The sequence below is a fragment of the Dipodomys ordii genome, unplaced genomic scaffold (assembly GCF_000151885.1).
Source record: "Dipodomys ordii isolate 6190 unplaced genomic scaffold, Dord_2.0 Scaffold89, whole genome shotgun sequence".
NCBI classification, from domain to species: domain Eukaryota; kingdom Metazoa; phylum Chordata; class Mammalia; order Rodentia; family Heteromyidae; genus Dipodomys; species Dipodomys ordii.
In genome coordinates this window covers 3,625,529-3,642,132 of record NW_012267305.1, presented here as the reverse complement: position 1 = coordinate 3,642,132, position 16,604 = coordinate 3,625,529, and positions in this window count along the sequence as shown.

The window sequence follows — 16,604 nt, the reverse complement described above, 5'->3', positions numbered from 1 at the left end:
TAGAACCTATTCTTCTTGCATAACTGAAACATGTAGTCATTGACTACATTTCCCCATTTCTTCCAGCTCTTAGAAATCACCATTCTTTTTTCTGTTTCTATTAAGTTTCACTATGTTAAATATTCCATATAAATGGAATCATGGGCAGAAATAGGCCAGATGTATGAAACAGTAACCCCTCTGTATATCACCTCGATAATTTTTAAAATTTTAAGATAATAGAATATATTTTTAATGGAATCATGCAGCATTTACCTTTTTGTGGCAAGCTTATATGTTAAGATGACAGGTTACCATTCACATTCAAAAAGAAGACAAGAAAATTTGGGGATATTTTAGTAGGTGCATACATTTAGTATATTGTCTATGGTAATGGTATCTTTGGTGTGTACATATGCCCAATGTCACCGAAATGTCACATAAGAGTATAACCCACAGTGGTAGACGTTTCCATTATTTGCCTTTATATTTGGTTTTCTTTAAAAATCTTTAATGCTAATTTCACCAGCAGAACTGTAATAATGTTCAAAAAACAGTGTTAAAATAAAGTAACAACCACTTGAACAACAATGTTTTATAGTAGTAGTATTTTATAGCAGTATTATTCATGATAACTTAAATGCACAAATAATTTGCACATCCACTGAGAGAAATTGCTGGATAAACATAATGTAGTATACCTACACAATTGACATTATTCAGCTTTAAAAAGGAGTTCTCTTACATGCTGCAACATGGATGAATCTTGAAAATATTCTACTGTGAAAGAAGCCAGAAATAGAAAGCAAAATATCACGAGTTATCTGCGTATGAGTTATCTGAGATAGCTATATCAATAGACTTACAAAGTATAATGGTGTTTAGCTGGGATTGAGGTAGGAAAATAATGAGTTATTATGCAATAGTCCAGAGTTTTCATTTGGGGAAATTAAAAAAAAACTCTGAAAATGAATGTTTATGATTGCACAATACTATGAATGCACTTAATACACACTGAGCTGCATTCTTTAAATGGTAAATTGTATGCTTTTTGTATTTTACTACATAAAACTACACTAAGAAAGAAACTGTTAACCTACAATAATTTATTCATTTAAATAGCCTTTTAAAATGACAGCAAAGTAAAAAAAATCAGAAAATCCAAAATAGAACAAGTTTGTCTCCTGCAGATTCGTCCTAAAGAATTGGACTTGAAAGTATGGCTCAAATGGTAACACAATTGCCCAACAACAATGAGGCCCAGAGTTCAGTCTCAGTACTGTTACAGGAAAAAGAAAAAGAATGATAAAGAAAAGGAGGTTTTGAAGTATAATAATTAAAGGAGGTTTTGAAATATGATTCAAAGATGGAAATGCAGAAAAATTACATGGAAGAGTCTTTTCTATATGCTTTTATTTATATAAAGTTCACAGCTAGGAAAACTTTTAGAAATTATAGTATAGAAAGGAGATATTAACAAATGACAGAGGACAAGAGGGAGGCTTTGGGAGATAGGTGGGTTCTACTTCTTTATCAGTAGATGTTTGAAGATATTTATTTAATTTGTGAATAAATTAGTTGTGGTATACATGCATGCATGGTATTTAGTTTTCATTATATAGTTATGCTCAAATTAAACATTTTTTGTCAGTCATGGGGCTTGAACTTTGGGCCTGGGGGCTATCCCTCAGCTCTTCAGCTCAAGGCTAGCGCTCTACCACTTGACACACAATGCCACTTCTGGCTTTTTTCTGATTTATGGATGCTGAGGAATTGAATCCAGGGCCTCATGCATGCAAGGCAAGCAGTTTACCATTGACACAATTTCCCAGCCCCAATGAAACTTTTAAAATTCAAAAATAGACATTAAAATGTGCAATTTTGTGTATTATTACTATATACCTATTGCTTTCATTATCTTTAGTTGTGTAAGAGTTCTCATTTATCAAAGTAGTTTATAAATAAAAGGCACAATATCAGCAATTTCATCATTCTCACCCATCCCTTCTCATATCCAATTCTTCCCTCCCTCTTCTTAATTTTGTAGGATATTCATTGGATTCTTCATTGCATTCTTCCCCTCTTTTCTCCATTTGCTTACCCCTTTCCCCTTGAATGCACTCCACCCTTTGCAAGCACCTGCTTCCTGGTGTTTTATTTTGCTGAACTTTAACTTCACTTTTGCAAGGAATTATATGGTTTCAGTTCCCCCTTTAACCTATTATATTTCAGTTAATATATTTGTATACACTTGCATACCGCCCAACATATTTACTTGTAAGTTTATAAGCTACAGCCAGTTTCAAAATTTAAAGGAAGACATGGGTCCTTTCTCTCTCCAGAAATAAGTTACTTCACTTAATGTAAAATTTTCCAAGTCTTAATAAATTGTATAATCTCATTATTTCTAACATATGGGTAAAATTCTATTATATATACTTTTTTTCTTGATCCATTTGTCCATTGAGGGATATCTGGGGTGATTTCATACCACAGGGTAATTCAATTTTAATTTTTTGAGAAAACTCCATGCTCCTTTTCAGAGTGGTTGAACACGTTTATATTTCCACTACCAGTACATTAGGGTCCCCTTTGGCTACATCCTTACCAGCATTTAACGTTGTTTTTCTGGATAATGGCCCAAATAACTGGGTGAGGAATCTTGATGTTGTTTTGATTTGCATTTCCTTAATAGCCAAAGATGCTGAGCATTTCTTCATGTGTTTATTGGTCATTTGAACTTCTTCAGGGAAGACTCTTTAGCTCATTAGCCCATTTGTTCATTGTGTTGTTGATTTCTTGAGGGTTTAATTTTTGAATTTTCTGGTTGTTCTGGATATTAGGCCATTGTCTGATGTGTACCTGGTGAAAATGTTCCCTGAATCTGTAGCTATATTTTTATTCTGTTGGCAATGACCTATGTCATACAGAAACATTTATTCCCATTCACCAAGTCTTTCTTTGATTTGCTGTGCTTCTGGATCTTTATTCATAAAGTTCTTTCCAATGTCCCAAATCGCAAAAGCAATCCTTAGCAAAGTAGCCCTGGAGCTAGAACAAAACAAACATCAAATTTTACTACATAGATATAGTAATGAAAACAGTTTGGCAATGGCCCAAAAACTAGCCTGAGGACCAGGGGAGCAGAATAGAAACCAAGAAATAAGCCCACAGACCTATAGTCATCTAATATTTGATAAGGCAATCAAAAATATAGGCTGGAAGAAAGACAGTGTCTTCAACAAATGGTGCTGGGGATGGATATCCACATGCAGAAAACTGAAAATGAACCCTCATCTACAATCTTGCTTCAGCATCAATTCAAAATGGAAAAAGATCTCAGTGTAAGACATGAAACCATGACACTATTACAGAAAGGGATAGAAGAAACATTAGAACTCAAAAACATTTTAATAAAGAAAGATATATCCTTTTCTTAGTTTTTTTTCCTTGCTGGTACAAAAAAAAACCTTATCAAGTTTACTAGCTAGTAGTCCACCACTTATCTCCAACAATACAATGACCAAATATTCAAGAAATGCTTATGAAGAACTTTTTTGAACGTTAGTTTATCCTCATGCACCAGCTCCATATGCTTAGCAAAAGAGGCAACAGCAGGTTTCCCCCCAAAGATCTAAACTTAGTGACTTATTTCCAGCAGTGGAGGGTGGTGGGAAAAGAAAGCAAGGAAATATTTCTCTTTCTTTTATAAGTGAGTCACTGAAGTGCCCTATAAAAAGTTCCTCTCAGTAATTATGTCCACCAAATTGTACAGTATAATTCAGTAGTAGAAAAAAACATGATACCCTAACAGTATCCTCTCCTAAAGAGACAAACACATGCTTCACAGCACAGACCATGTTTCTTAGAGGTGCTAAACAATGATTTAAGCATCTCAAACTGTCAGACTTTGCTCAAGACTTAAAGAAGATTTGACTCACTACACCAAAATATGCTACTCCAGCATATTGTTCCAGGTTCCCAATAATTTCATATTTAATCCAGAAACTATTTCTTTCATCCTTATTTAAATGTTAGACCCTGTGGTTCAAGATAAGCTAAGGTCAGTCCCTTCTCTCACAAAACTTGGGTTTGTAACAGCTATCAATATTAATCATAGACTAATAATAGTTTTTATTGAAATGCTATAATCTTTTTCTTTTGCTTTCCTTCAAGGATTGCCAGGGGATTAGTACTGAACTATAAACTCTGATTTTAGCTTGCTGTCCAAAAAAGTGAAAAAAAGATAAACATAACATCTGAAGGATAATTTAAAAAACTTGTTTTGCCTTACTTATGATTGGTCCTTCCCTGAGTAGATTTTGGTTTCTTCCTCAGTTGAGTATTTAAAAGAATCTGTCATCCTTGTGTTTATGAAAGTAATATTTTTGGAAAGTATTCCCACAATATATTTGTTTGCAACAAGCAATTAGCAAGACTTTAACCATGAGCAACCCTGGCTTTCCCAGGGACGCAGCCTAAAAACCAGTAATACTTTATATAGTTCATGTGTTCAGAGTTTGACATTTTTCTCTACTTCAGATTTTTCTTTTAATTTCTCAAAGTAATGTCTCCAGTAAATGGGAGTGAAAAGAAAATAAAAGCTACATTTTCCCCAGTCATTCCCTCTACAATAACAAAGATAAATATAACATTCAAATTACTTTGGAAACTGTTAAGCCCTGACTAATGTTTTTGGTTCATACAATGATGATAATGATGTTGGATAGCATGGTCATGATATTAATTCTATTGATTAAACATATGACCATATCAGACTGAAAAATCTCATCTTTCCTATCAGCAATGGTCATCATTTCCCTATTAACACTTTGAGAACAAATAAAGAAACTATGCCCATGGGCAATAGAAATAGAGCAATATGCCAGATGCCAGTGGCTCATGCCTGCAATTCTACCTATTTAGGAAGCTGAGATCTGAGGACTGTGATTCAAAGCCAGCCCAGACAGGAAAAGTCCATGAGACTTTTTTCTCCAAAAAAACTACTCATGAATAGCCAAAAATGGTGCCGTGGCTCAAGTAGTAGAGTGCTAACCTTGAGGACAAAGAGGCTCAGGGACAGTGTTCAGATCCTGAGTTCAAGGCCCAAGACCAGAAGAAAAAAAGAAAGAAAGAAAAAGACAGATAGAAATATATTAAAGTCAAGTTGTTCCTAATCCCACATTGTATAATACATCAAAATCTGACATTTAAAGACACTTAATCCTTGCAACTGACCTCACTGAGGTCTACACAATTTCATAGACAAAGTTCTCTACAAATTAAATCCACAGAACAAGGCAAAGTCTTCAGAACTACTAAATATTACCTCAACATCAAATCAGGTTGAAAAGACATTTATTGTGTAAGATGTTTTCCTGTTTTTGGCTTTGAACCATATTCCTGACAGTCCAATGTTGGATGCATTATCAAAGTGAAGACCCTTGTACCATTCCTAAAGGCCATGTTATACACTTCTGACTGGGGGAAAATGGAGTGTGGTATTACATACTTCCCCAGGATGCAGTCTAAGAGCACCTGTCATTCCTTTGCCCACATGAGAATCATAGTAAATGAAAGCCACTCCTTTTGAAGCTGAACTATAAAATATTTTCAGTTTTCTATCAAATCATTTCAATGAAAAAAAACTGCAATAGCGTTTGTACTCCAAGGATGAGATATTTCCTCTGTGGTTTCAGTGAAAGGAATATCCAGAAGTTTCTAGAAACATATTTAGATTGATAAATCTGTTGCAATAATGTAATTTCAAATGGTCCCTTCTCTGGGTAGGAAAAGTAGTGAATAATTCAACATTTATTTTAAAAAATAACAAAAAATCCCTGCATCAAACATGTACCATGTTCTGAGTTGGGCATATTTTTCTATATAAATTATAGAACCCTGGGCACAATGAAAATGTGGAGTTCCTTATCCAGAAAATATGGCTCTTAAGATAGTGACCACCAGGGCTGGGAAGGTGGCTCAGTGGTAGAGCGTTTGCCTTGCATGCATGAGGCCCTGGGTTTGATTCCTCAGCACCACATAAGCAAAAAGAAAAAAGCGGGAAGTGACGCTGTGGCTCAAGTGGTAGAGTGCTAGCCTTGAGCTGAAGAGCTGAGAGACAGCACCCAGGCCCAGAGTTCAGGCCCCATGACTGGACCCCTCCCCCCCAAAAAAGATAATGACCACCAAATATTAACAAGTGATGGGCCCTCAGATGGGTAGTGTCATTTGTGATACACAGGTATATGCCCTGTTTGGGACTCTGAATCATGCAGACAAGAAGGGATGGCAAGTAACCTTTTTGGCAATGTCAGGAAAAGTGGCCCCGCAAAGGTAGTAATTGAGTAGGGTATGGAAGCACAGACATTCTTTTAGTTGTGAGTTTTGGTTGGTTGTGGGCCTTGAACTCTGGGCCTGGGCACTTTTCCTCAGCTCTTCAACTCAAGGCGAGTACCCTTTCACTTGAGCCACAATGCCATTCCAGATTTCTGGTGGTTAATTGGAAATAAGAGTCTCATGAACTTTTCTGCCTAGGCTGGCTTTGAACCACGATCGTCAGATCTCACTTCCTGAGTAGCTAGGATTGCAGGTGTAAGCTACTAGCACCTGGCCAGACATAATTTAGACAGGAAAATGGAAGATCTTAAGACCAGACAGACATTCTACCACATAAAAACCATATTTATATATCCTTTTAACACATTTTGAATCAGGATTTGTGATAGATAGCAAGGACTAGGAAATAGATACACAACTCCTGTCCCCAGGAATTTATAAATAGGGAGAAAAACGTAAATATAAACAGGAAAAAATAAGAATTTCTACATTCAGCAAGTATCTATTAAACATCTATTTTGTAAAAATGCTCAGATAGTTTCTGATATAGTACTGTAAATATTTGCTCTTAGAGGCAATTGGGAAGATAGTCAATTTAAAAGCAATTATAATGAAATGTGTTATGATATAGCCTGGAAAGAATAAAGGTGATGTGGACAATCAAGGAAAGTTTTCTACAAAGGTAGAAAGAAGGGAATTACAAATCACATTTCAGTATTTAGATTTTGTTTGAAGACAGTGGAAAAGAATTGCAGATTTTTGGTAGACATGGACCACACTAAATTTTATTATTACATGTGTTAATTGCTCAAAAGAATTTCTTTGTGATATTTTCCTACATGCATATAATATACCTTGACAAAATTTATACCTTCTATTACTTCCTTATTTCCTTTTTACAAAGATCTGTTATAGTATATATATTTTTATTGTAAAGATACTGAACAGAGGGGTAACAGTTACACGAGCAAGGTAATGAGTCCATTTCCTATCGAGCATTGTTACCCCCTCCTTTGTTTTTGGAAAGCAGTATGGAGGTTCCTCAAAAGACTCCACATAGAGTTCCCCTATGACCCAGCAACTCCACTTTTAGGCATTTACCCAAAAGATCACAAACATACATACTAAAGGCCATACTAAAGCTACCAGCACAACAATGTTTATTGCAGCATTATTCACCATAGCTAAGATATGGAACCAACCCAGATGCCCCTCAGTAGATGAATGGATCAAGAAAATGTGATATATATATATATTCTATGCCTCCATCAGAAAGAATGACACTGCCCATTTGTTAGGAAATGGAAAGACTTGGAAAAATTATATTGAGTTAATTTATATTTTATGCATATGCATAAAGTTCTTTGACCATATTCATTCTTCTTTCTTCTTCTCTTTCTACCCCTCCCATTTCCATTGATTCTTATCCCTGAACAGTCCCTATTTCACACTCTTCTCATTCTTTTTCTAAGGCTTAGTTTCTACACGTGAGAGTGAAATAATAATCTGGGTTTTTGGGGGGTTTTTTTGGAGGGGGATCTGGTCGTGGGGCCTGAACTCTGGGCCTGGGCGCTGTCCCTCAGCTCTTCAGCTCAAGGCTAGCGCTCTACCACTTGAGCCACAGCACCACTTCTGGCTTTTTTCTTTTTGCTTATGTTGTGCTGAGGAATCCAACCCAGGGCCTCGAACATGCAAGGCAAGCGCTGTACCACTGAGCCACCTTCCCAGCCCATAATCTGTTCTTTTTTCAGTCTGATTTTTTAAACTTATTATCATGATCTTTGGTACTACAAGTTTTCCTATAAATTACACTATTTTATGGCTACATTATACTTCATTGTGTACTTGTACATGCCATGTTTTTTACTCATTCATTACTTGATGAGCACCTAAGCTGAGCTGATTTTGGATGTTTAATATTACTAATGGTGCCATTATAAACTTGAGTGTGTATCTCCATTGTACATTGATTTATATTCCTTTGGATATATGCCCAAAAGTAATATAGAAAGATCATAGGGTAATGCTATTTTGATTTTACTGAGGAACCTCCATACTGACCAACATAGTGGCTGCACTAATTTGCATTCCCACAAACAGGGTATGAGAGTTTCTCCCCCAACCCCCATCCTTGCAAAATTTGTATTCTTTATGATATTCATTCTTACTAGGTTGAGATGGTCTCTCAATGTCCTTTGATTTGCATTTCCTTTATGGTGAGGATATTAAACATTTCTTAGTTTATTCAAAAATAGCACAGTAGCTATCTTCTCAAGGGGTTGAGATCTGATGATCACAATTCAAAGACAGCCTGAACAAACAAATCTCCACTTAATCAGAAAAAAAAGCCAGAACTGTAGTTGTGACTCAACCACAAGCTAAAACAAAAATTGAAGCTAGAGCACAAGGCACTGCATTAATTGAATATTGACTGAACATAGACTCCTATCTCTTATTCTGTATAAAATTATTTAAACATAGCTACAAAATCTTAATAGAAGGACTGAAACTTTGAAATTGCTAGAAGAAAACTTGGGAAAATCTTCAAAGCTGTGTGCATGGGTAATGTCTTTCTGGATTAGACCCAGTTGCTCAGGAAATAAGAATTGCCAAATGGGATTGCATAAAATTAAAAGACTTTGCTATTCGAAAGAAAACAATTACCAGAGTCACGAGACAATCTACACAATAAACAATACATAAAGAGCTCCAGAGAGCTCCAGTGTTACACATCAATAAAACAATCTCATAAAAAATTGAGCAGGGCAATTGAACAGACTATTCTCAAAAGAAAGGAAAGAATGCCATCAAAATCACTTGGTACAGGCATCAGTGGTTCACATCTGTCATTGAAGCTCCTCAAAAAAAAAAAAAGAGTTCATGAAATATTTCTTAAAAATAACAAGTAACAGCTGGGCACTGTTGTCTCACACCTGTAACCTTAGCTACTCAGCAGACTGAGATCTGATGATTGTTGTTCAAGCCAGCCTGGGAAGGAAATTCTGTGAGACTCTCATCTCAATTAACCTCCCCAAAATAATCCAGGAGTGAAGCTGTGGTTGAAATGGCAGGGACAGTGCCCAGGCTCCGATTTTCAGTCCCAGGTCCAGCACATTCACACAAAAAATATGAACAAATAACAGGAATTGAAGCAAGGCAAAGTGGTAGAGCAACAGTCTAGCAAGTGTGAGGCCTCAAGTTCAACCTGCAATGCCACAAAAAATCACTCTGGCTAATCTGTGTAATAAGGTCAAGAAAAACCACAGTATATTTGAAGACTGGTATTCTGAAGGAAAAAATACACATTTCTACTCTCCTTTTAAAGGTGGACAAATAAAATTTTGCTTTCCTTATAATTGCCAAGGAAAGAAGAATAATCTTAAACTGTATATGTGCTGTCATAAACTACATTTGGCTCAAATGAAAGCAATAAATGTGTGTCAATGTTTGTGTGTGTACATGCATTATCATCAAAACTCATCATTCTCTTTTAAAAACAAACATTTTTCCAGGATATTTATAAATTATTATGCACATATTGAAATAAACAGAGATAGCCTAGATCAAGTCATTCTTTATCCAAGAGTCATTTCTTATTTTGTTTTTATTAGTACAGTCTTCGACCAATAATAAATGCCAGCTTGGCATGAATTGAAATGCTCTATATAGTTTGATGTAAGATTACGTGATCGTAATTGGAATTTATTTTCCCTTCTTTGTAATCTACAATGGCAAGAGAATGGCTGCCATGATCATTCAACACCGCCCTGAAAGAAGTTGCTGTGGGACTCTCCTTTCAAATCATCAGCAGATGTGCACTTTAACAGTGTTACCTACTAGTGTCCTGAAGAAAGATGTTGTTTATGACATTACTATAATAAAGATTGGACTAAGGTTACAGTAAAACATTCTTAAGGGCTTGGAACTGAGGAAAAGCAAGGTTATCTTTAGGGAGTTAAAATTTAAAGTGAACATATGCAACAAACTAGGAATAAATAAACATCATCAAGCCACAGTATCCTGCAAGTGTGCAACACTGGTTGATAGCCAGATAGAATCCATTAAGAGTGAAAGAAGAAATGGCAGAAGTAAGTGCTGGACACATTATTCAAATTCTGCCAAAGGGTTAAGAGTTTCCCAGCCCATGATTATCAAGGCCATGCTTGTTGAATGGGGGAAAAAAACAATGTACCTTTGAAATTCTATGTATTCCATGCATATAATGCCCTCAGTAGGTATTGGATACTAGATAACTGAATGAAGAGGAAAGTAATAGCTGATCATGCCACAGAAATAAGTAGAGTTTATGTGTTTCAAAAGTATTATTGTACCACAACTTTACTAACTCATTTGTATTTGTTTTTAAATTTTTAATTTGAGCTGTAAAAACTCAAAATTTAAATAGGCAAATTAAAAATATATTTAAAGTTATAAATTGCCGTTTAGATTTCTATTCATGTTAATGTACCCATTTCAGTGATTTCTAAACTTCTTCAAGAATCTACTGCATTCAACCCTAGAAAAATACAAGCACAAAATCCTATGAATCCTCAGAGCCCAGATTCAGAGAATAATAAAAAAGAAAATAATGTTTTCATCCCTTGTGAAAATCATTTCTTACTATACATTAATAACTGCTCATTCTGACCTTTGCATATCAGTCTTATGGTCTTGGTCACTTTGAATCCAATTCTTAGCAAACTAACTACACATGTCCTTTTGCTTGCAAGACTTACAAATAGCTATAAACTGAGAGAAAACATCATGTCAGGAGAAGAGCTTTGCTACTAGTCCACATATAATTTGAAGCACTAAATAATAGAACATCTCATTTACATAGTAGAGGAACCTACCAACAAAACACTGCTAGATATCAAACACCATGATGACGAAAGCATGAGTCTTTGGTCTCAAAAATGTTATAATCTAATATGGCAGTGAAACCCAAATCAGGACTAGCTGAGGCAGAGCTCCAACAACTACTATCCATAGGCAAACAAAGCACAATGCCTGTTTTGTCGTGCAGTTTTATTGAAACCCAACCAGGCCCATTCATATATGTATCTTCTGCAGCTGCTTTGTTGTCACAATGCCAGAACTAAGTAGCTGAGACAGAGATTAGGTGGCTTAAAGAGCCTCCAATATTTACAAGCTGGCACTTTAGGGAGAATGAAATGATTGCTTACCTATGCTTTACAGTCATGCTTCTCAAACTTTCATGTGCCTTTGTATCACCCAATGTTCTTGCTGAAATTCATGTTCCATGGTAGGACAAGAGATTCTTCTTTTCTGAACAAATCTCAGGTAATATCAGTGCTTCTGCTGTAGGGAACATGAGTAACCAAGGTCTAAAACTCTGAATCCATGAGTTATTTGCTAAATGCTCACCTATGTATGAGGAAGGCCCTTAGGATAAAGATTCACTCTCGCAATTGAGCAATTCACAGATCTCCTAGAGTTGTTGGATTCTATATAACATGTATTTAGAATTTAACATGTTTTCTTGCTTTTTACTGCTATTTCTTGAGGAAGTGACAGAAAATTTTCAGATTTTAAAGAGTGACTTACCATAGAAATATTGAGTAGCTCTCTTATTTCTCATAAGCCTAAGCTTACTTGGGAACAATTAAGTTCTACTGTTCAATCTCAAAGCATTATGTTGTATTCTATACCTTAAAATATGTACAACTTGGGGCTGGGAAGGTGGCTCGGTGGTAGAGCGCTTGCCTTGCAATGCATGAGCCCCTGGGTTCAATTCCTCAGCACCACATAAGCAAAAAGAAAAAAGCCGGAAGTGGCGCTGTGGCCCAAGTGATAGAGCACTAGCCTTGAGCTGAAGAGCTGAGGTACAGCGCCCAGGACCAGAGTTTAGGCCTCACAACTGGACCCCCCCAAAAAAATGTACAATTTTAAATGGTACTGTTGCCTAGTATAGAGAAGATGTTTTACAGTTTTGTGGACTCACTATTTGAAACAGCTACAATGGACTTGTTTTCCTAGTTAGACCTAATTCAAAATCAAGAAATTTTGACAAGAAGGCTCAGTATCCTCAGCCTATCTTGGAATTCCTCAGAGTTGGTAATGATAAGATATTTTATACTGGCTTAAGCTTTAACATTTCATGGCTCTACTAGGCCCTCTATAGTCAAAAGACTACATGGGGTATTCACTCATTAGATAAAAGAAATAACATTGAGAGTCATTTGCTGTGAAAAACACTTCCGCTATCTAAGGTATGGAAATCCAAGTCTACTTGCTTCCCTCCCCATCTATAAAAAACTCCAATCACAATAATTTCTGTTTTAAAATCTACAGATCATATCTGAGGATCCAAATTCTAGTTTAAGCAGACAAAAAATGAAACATTCTATATGGAGTACATGCCTATGTCATTCAGAAAAGATACCATGGGAGTTACTCTTGACATGTAGAAGGGATCTGTAGCTACTAGCTACCATTTGGGCTTTGGAATACATGATGATGGAGAGATTCAGGGAGCCTCAATCAATATGTAGATAACCTGAAGGATTATTTCTGGGAGTGATGCTAGACAATGCCTATATATATATATATATATATATATATATATATATATATATATATATCTGTATATATATATATATATATATATGATAGAAAACATGAAGATCTTTCACAGAAATTATTTGTTGCCCAAAAGGAAACTATTGAAGGAAATTGCCCCATATGTGATAAATAAGACAGTGAGATAAGAAACTCCATGTGGCTTCCCAAGCAGAACAAGAATGTATGCCTCCTGACTGGGAATGTGCAAAAGGAAAGTAAAACCAGTGAGTCAGAGTAAAGAGATTAGAGCAGAGAGACTGCCTGCGCTGAGTGGTTCCCTTTAAATCATGGAAAGTACCTAGAAGTAGGTTAAGAACCATGCAATTTAAAATTCTGGCCCTGAGTGCCAAAGGGAAGCAAGTAAAATATCTACCATCCAGGCTCAGTTACCCAGCACTTAGGAAGCTTAGGGAAAACTCCACCTACGCACCAGAACACTGCTTTGTGTGTGGGAATTTCCATTCTAAGACACTGAAAAGAAGACCTTAGAAACACTTTCATCTCCCTGAACTTAAACCAGAGACAGACATCAATATGAAAACTATTTTTTATTATCTGCTTTAGTGACAATGGTAGGACGAAGTCATCTTGGCTATATCTCAAAAGTTAATCTTCTTTAACCAGTAAAAGAGCTATTACGGGGCCTAGAATCCCATCTACTCAGGAGGATTGTGGTTTCTGGCCAGCCATGGCAAAAAGAAGTTCATAAAACTGAAAACAGTGATATATGCCTGGGATGTGCCTGATATGTGGTGATATGTGGGAAGCATAAATAGAAGGATCCCAGTGCAAGCCAGCCTGAGCACAAACTCAAGATCCTATTAGAAAAATACCTAAAGCAAAATGGGCTGAGGCCTAGGATCAAGGACTAGAATACCTAGCTAGCAAGCTCATGGACCCTAATTTTGTACCCCAGTACCACCAAAACATAAGAGGTAGAGATAGATGATTCCTGCCTCCTCTCTTCCCTTACCCAAACAGGTTAACAATGTGAGTACCAACAACTTTTTAAGAAGATATAAAAGCATCCAGAGGGGAAAATGCAAGATATTGCTATAGTCAGCAAGGATATGAGTGTTTGAGTCCCTTGGACTCTATAATTCAGCTTTGGAGGTCTAGGAACAAGTGAAGGAAGGAAGACTATGGTCATCCTCAACAACCTGCATGAGGAGATCTATCCCAGTACTATAGCCCAGGTGACATTCTGACTAGACATTCAACAACAACTCCTGATTCTTGATATCCTGCTTGCTCCAGTTGACAAAGAAGCAAGCTGACAATCCTAGTCACTGATCACTTCTCAGTTGCTCCTTTCTGAGTAAAATCACAGATTCTGGAATTGTCATGTTATTGTCTATAAGTTAATTTAATAAAAAATTCAACACACATCTCCTTAGCTACAGTGGCAACATTTCTTCTATTCAGCATTCACATGTGGCTAATGAATCTTCAGCACATTTCCATCTTCTGTCTTAAGAACATTTCCATCATTAACAAATGTTCTATGACACAATGATGCTCTAGAATCTTGACCTTAAATTTTCCTAGTTCAGTAGGTCAAGCTATTTTATCTTACTGAGCTTCAATTTCCTTATCTGTGAAAGTGATACTAAGAGAATCTATCACACAGATAATAGCCCAATGAGATCACAGAGCTAACCTACTAAGCAGAATTTCTGGCCACATCATAATAATCAGTCATTATCTCCAAATAAACAAAATAAAATCTTTGAAGGAGATACTCAACAGTTTGGCATCTTGGGAAACTCAGTCACAAATGCAATATAATGCACTTGGGAAATGCCTATAAAATGCCTTGATAAACACTTAGCTTAAAAAATGAACTTTCCCTTTGAATAATTGTACCCCAGAAGACCAGAATATCTTCAGTATTTAATGTTTCCCAGGGAAAAAAATCGTAGAGTCTGCTAGTAAGCTGCCTTCACTTTGAAAAGTGCCAGATTATTCTAATTTCAAAAGGATGAGGTTTTAAAGCATGAGCAAAGCAGAAAACCAGCAAATCTTAAGATAAGCTTGGGAAATCTTAAATAACAGATAAATTACCTCAGATAAAAATGGGTCAAGGAAAGAGGAAAGCTCCTGAGAATGATGCTTTTGGGTGCATTTATATTCACATATTGACATTTCCCCACAAGCTTTTAATTACCATTATCCTCGTCACATTTTCAAGACAAAGCTTACAGCAGACTTTCTACACTAACAGGAGTTAATATTGTCAATCCTAGCAGAACTCATTGGGGCTGGAGTCCATCAGCTACAGCAGACCACATTTGATGTTATATTGTCCAGGCTGTGTAACTTTCCCACATTATCATCACTGACTAACCCCCTCTCACACCTACATTCTCTTGCCCCCACCCTACACTCAGCCAATGCATGATATGCAGAAGTCCCAGGGCCTGAATCTCCCTTTAACTGCAGTCCTATTTCTCTGTATCCCTTTAACAACAGATAGAACCTTCTTTCTTCAACCAACTGCAATCAGGCTTCTGTCTCCACCTATCCAAGATTTCTTTCATGGGCAATGATTTCTTCTGAATGGCCAAGATGAATGCAAGTTTCTGATTTTCACTTCATTCAGTTCTTAGTCTTTAGCATAGTTGCACTTTTCTTTCTCAGACACTTATTTAGTATATAGTAATTGTTTAGAGTTTTATTGTGATGTTTCCATACATACACAATGTAACTATAGATATACACAATGTAACTATAGATATACATTCCATATGTAGAGAGAATATATACTCCTACTTTCTTTAATTATATATATATATATATATATCATACCTCCATATTAAATCCATCTTCTTTATTACTCCTCTACTTTTCATTTTCCCAAATAAATTCAACAGGTTTCATTGTTGTATATTCATACCTGTGTATAGAAAATATGTTAACCATATTTACTACCATACCTTCCCTTTTCATGATCCTCTTTCCACTTCTTCTTATCCACAAATAGTACTGGTTTTCAGTTTCTGTCTTCACTTTTTTAAGAACTCCATTCCACAAATGACTGAGAACATGTGACATTTTGATATTTGACATTAAGACTGTTTATATAAACTTTTCACCTTGATCATTGGTTTTCCTCCCATCCCTTAGACCTCACCTTCCTCAATTCTATTTTCCACAATCCAGCCAGCAGAAATTCATAAAGTCAGCTCCATTTATGTTATTCTCTCTTCTGGTTGAGACGTTAAAAATACCTTCATTGTGCTTAGCCTACAATCTCAACTCTTTACCTTGTCCTACAGTGCTCTCTGGGATCTGAACCCTAAAATTCACTCATACTGTTATCTCCCTGTTATAAACCAGGTTATCCATACTTACCTCCCTCATTTTGTGCCCACACAGCTCAAATTCATTCCCCTCACGAACACTGCCCGGCTTTATCCTCTACCTGTACTATCCTTCCCTCTAATCATGACATAGCACATGCCATTTTGTCATCCAGATATGAACTGAAATTTTTCCCTTCCTCTGGAAGGCAAAAATATGACCAAATGACTTGACACTAGGATTTTTGTAGTTTCTACTGATCTTCCTTGGTATGAATGTTCATGTTTTTTAACTGCAAAAACCTTAATGTGTTTGATTACAGGCTGTCACCCTGAACCCTGTTAAAAGTATTACATAGTACAAGATATGTCGCTTTTCTAACATTTTGAAAATTTCTG